Here is a 4820-nt window from a genome sequence, read left to right as displayed (position 1 = left end):
TATCAGGAATTATTCTAAAAAATAATTGTGAAAAGCAAGATATAAATGAGAAAGAAAACACAGGCCTTGCCTTCATCACAGGCTTTTAAAGTACAGTGGTACCTCTACTTAAGAACTTAATTCGTTCTGTGACTAGGTTCTTAAATAGAAAAGTTTGTAAGCAGAAGCAATTTTTTTCCATAGGACTCAATGTAAAAGCAAATAATGTGTGCAAACCCATTAGAAAAGAAATAAAAGCTTGGAATTTGGGTGGGAGGAGGAAGAGGAGGAGGAGGACAGTCGCTGTCCAGAGCGAAGGGACCATTTCTTTTCTCTGGGTGCTGGCAGAGGTTTATTCCTTCTCCAAATGTCCAGAGAAAGGAAAATGCTTTGTTTGCTCTTAACTGCTAAATCCTCAAGAGCCACCGAAAGGTTCCTCTGGCAGCTCAGAAAAGCTCGACATGGCCAGGATTAAAGGGGGGAATGGCAGGAAACTGGCCGGGCCTTTGTGCCGCTCTCAAATTTCCTGGGAATTTTTTCCGGGCTCAGGTTCTTAAGTAGAAAATGGTTCTTAAGAAGAGGCAAAGAAATCTTGAGCACCCGGTTCTTATCTAGAAAAGTTAAGTAGAGGCGTTCTTAAGTATAGGTACCACTCAACATAAATCTCCAAATATGTCTCTGATTTCAGTGTAGAAGTCTGATGGAAGATTCTTTGCTTCTCTGGAATATGCTTATGTCTGAGAAATCTGATACATCACAGGTCAAGATAGTTCTCAGCTGGGAGAACAGACAATATATAATTTTACTGAGCTGTTATCTACTGTAGTAAATAGAAATAGCTCGTAATTTTCTACAGCCTCAGATTGGATTCTTACCCATTTAAGCTGAATTGCACTCCGAAGCTTAATGGGAGCCAGTGTGGATCGTGTAAGAGCAGTGTTATGTGAGTGTACTATGGTGCCACTGCATTTTGGAGCACTGTTGCAGCTGTACAATTGGGAGGAAAGGCATGTGCGATGGTGAGCAGTGCTTACTAACCTAGGAATGGGTGCAGCTGATAAAATTATATTTGTGAAGTCTCTCATGATCACAGCTGCAACCTTTTCCTTGAATAGGAGACCTGTCCTCCAGATTGTGTACCCAATTCATACTGAGGGGAATATAACAACTAGCACGAAAGATGGCAAATCACTAGATAATAGAAATACCGTATAAACTCGAGTATAAGTCGCCCCGATTATAAGTCGAAGCACCTACTTTTGCAATAAAAACTGGGAAATTTATTGACTCCAGTATAAGTCGAGGGTGGAAAATGCAGTGGCTACTGGTAACAATGGAAACCAATAAAATTGCATTAATTGAGACATCAGTAAATTACATGTTTTAGAATATTTATTTTAAAGAAAACCAGTAAACTAGCTCTGTAAATTTTAAAGAGGGTAAACAAAAGCAATCTGGTATTAACAATAAATTAAAAAGTAAAAAAGTAGCTCAATCAGCAACAAAGCTAAAACCTAAGAGTTAAAATCCTTCAAAACTGGATTCCTTCTCATCATCTGTATGTCCAAACAGAGCTTCAGCATTAGCTGCTGTGAGGTTATCAGCATAGAAAACCAAACAGATAGAAAGATAGATGATAGAAAGATAGAAAGAAAGATAGATATGGATGGATGGATAGATATAGAAACATAGGTAGGTAGGCAGACAGACAGACAGATGTGGCTAAAAATAAAAGTAAAATAAATCGGCCAGACCCCTTTCTCCCCATCATGCCCAGCCCAAAAGCAAGCCACCACAATCCCTGCCCGGGGACCGGGCAAATGGGGAGAGAAATAGAGAAGCCCGGCTGCTGTTGCGGATTCTGCATTCCCCCAAGCTCTATCCCCCCCACACACACCTACACTGACCCATTCTGAGATTCAAGCCTAAGAGGCAGAGAGGGCTGCCAAGAGCGCGCAGACTTTCCACGGAGCTTCTTCTCACCAAGATAATCTGCCTCTCCGAGATGCTCCGTTCCCGGCAGGCCAGCCTCTCTCTCTCTCTCTCGGATCAGAAGGGCTTGCTGGGCGAGCAGGGTGCTCTGCAGCAGCCTTTTGCAAAGCTGCTCCTTATCGAGGTAAAGCAGCCAGACGCTGCATGGGAGAAGCTGGCCGGGCGGAGCAGCCATGGACGAATGAAGTGCTTTAGCAAGCAGGCATTTCTTTAGTCACTCGCTAGGATGCAAACGCGAAGTAGCTGGTTATGCGTGGTGGTGACGTCATGATGTGGCGACCCGGGGGCAGCAAGGCCCTTTAAACGTGCGAAGTGGAAGAAGATCAAGAAGCCATTCTCAACAACTATCGTCCAGTACCCAACCTTCCTTTTATGGGGAAGTTTGTTGAGAAGGCGGTGGCTCTCTAGCTCCAGCGGTCCTTGGAAGAAGCCGATTATCTAGGCCCTCAATAGTCGGGTTTCAGGCCCGGCTACAGCACGGAAGCTGCTTTGGTTGCGTTGATGGATGATCTCTGGTGGGCCCAGGATAGGGGTTTATCTTCTGTCCTGGTGCTTCTTGACCTCTCAGCGGCTTTCGATACAATTGACCATTGTATCCTTCTGCACAGGCTGGAGGGGTTGGGAGTGGGAGGCACTGTCCTTCAGTGGTTCTCCTGCTACCTCTCCGATCGGTCGCAGTCGGTGTTAATGGGAGGTCAGAGGTCGACCTCTAGGCTTCTCCTTTGTGGGGTGCCTCAGGGGTCGGTCCTCTCCCCCTGCTATTTAATATCTGCACGAAACCGCTGGGTGAGATCATTCAAAGGCATGGGGTGAGGTATCATCAGTATTCTGATGATACTCAGCTTTACATCTCCAGTGGAAGTGATGTGCCGGTGCCTGGAGGCTGTTGGGGTCAGACTCAAACTCAATCCTGATAAGACGGAGTGGCTGTGGGTTTTGCCTCCCAAGGACAACTCCATCTGCCCGTCCATTACCCTGGGGGGGGAATTATTGACCCCCTCAGAGAGGGTCTGCAACTTGGGCGTCCTCGATCCACAGAGTTGGCCTTATCCAGGTCCCGTTGACGAAACAATGTCGCCTGGCGAGACCCAGGGGAAGAGCCTTCTCTGTGGCGGGCCCAACCCTGTGGAATCAACTCCCCCCAGAGATTAGGACTGCCCCCACCCTCCCTGCCTTTCGCAAACTCCTTAAAACCCACCTCTGTCGTCAGGCATGGGGAAATTGATTCCTCTATGCCGTTTCCGCTTTAAGTATGGTTTGTATGAGATGTATGATTGTTTTTTATATTAAGGTTTTTAAATTGTTTTAATCATTGGATTTGTACTGTTCTGTTGTGAGCCGCTCCGAGTCTTCGGAGAGGGGCGGCATACAAATCAAATTAAATTCAATCCAATCCAGTCCAATCCAAACAAACAAACAAGATCATGAATGTTCTTACACCGAAAATCTGCTTACGACGCGACCTAGGAACGGATCCATGTTGTAAGTTGGGGACCCCCTGTAACTAATAACAATGGACAGCTAAGTTTTTGTTCCCTGAACACTGGGCTATATCTTACAGGTTTTGGGCTGCTAATCACAAAAATAGAGAATACTGTTGGCAACTGCCAAGCAACAAAATATATTCAGCTGATTGGCAAACTTCTTAAAACATATAAGACTATGAAATGCAACATGTCACCGAAGATTAATTGTCTGCATTCACACTTGGACTTCTTTCCCACAAATCTAGGTGCAGACAGTGACGAACATGGTAAAAGGTTTCACCAAGGCATTTCCACAATAGAAAAATGGTATCCCGGACAACTGGAATCAATCAGTGCCGGCTATTGTTGGATACTGCAGTGAGATGCATCTAACACAGAGTACAAATGAAAATTAGTAACAAAACACTTAGCTCTGCTGAATATAGTGAGTCTGTGATTACATTATAGTTAATTCACATTGCTCAAGATTCATGTGCAATAGAGTCATTCTAAAAATATCTGTGTGTTCAATTTGAAAGGGTCCATCATATTCATCAAACATTTTTCAAAAAGCAACTTTTGAAAAAATGTTTTGGAAAAATGTCGAAAGATGACCTCACTCAGTGAATACATATTGTTATATGGGAGCAAGCAAAAAGCTGAACCTTTAGGCAGCCTGCAAAACAAAAGCCTAGGGCTGAATCTCTACTTGCCTTTTCAACAACAAAGGAAACTTAACATAGAGGAAGAGAAACATTAGACACCATGTCTCTTGCTCCCAACCTCCTCAGCTAGTCCAAAAACACCATGGTCAATGGGGATCAGCCACAGAAAACACCAAAGCTAACAGATTTTAAGATGTCTGTGACAGACAGACTAATGGCATCCCCCAAGTCTAAATTGTGTCACCACTGCATGGAGACAAAAACCAGGGCTAATGTATGACCTTTTTGTGAGTCAGGCTGCCAACAATCTGGGACAGATCTATGGTTGCCATGACCTCCCTATGTACCTTCACCTCCAGGCAAAACAAAAGCAGGGTGACATTCCCCTAAAGGAACACCACTAACAGGCCTGCCAGAATCAAGGAATTCAGACAGGGAAGCTGCTGCATAATAAGGCTAATACACAAGTGACAATCTCATCAGATTCCAATGGCCCATTTTTACAAATTGTGTGTCACCCCTGGAAGCCACCAAGTCAGATGTTAAAATTATGTTCAAGAATGGATAGAACAGATGATCTCTTAAGGCAACAAAATATGTTCAAAAAAAGAATAATACGGAGCAAAGTGCTTTGCATACACAGAAGATAAAGCCCACTATTACAGTAATTGCTTCTAAGCAATAGAAGAACTATAGTGAATGTCCATTATAAACATTT

Source organism: Erythrolamprus reginae, chromosome 5, assembly GCF_031021105.1.
Source record: "Erythrolamprus reginae isolate rEryReg1 chromosome 5, rEryReg1.hap1, whole genome shotgun sequence".
NCBI classification, from domain to species: domain Eukaryota; kingdom Metazoa; phylum Chordata; class Lepidosauria; order Squamata; family Dipsadidae; genus Erythrolamprus; species Erythrolamprus reginae.
Note: the sequence above shows the minus strand (reverse complement) of the source record.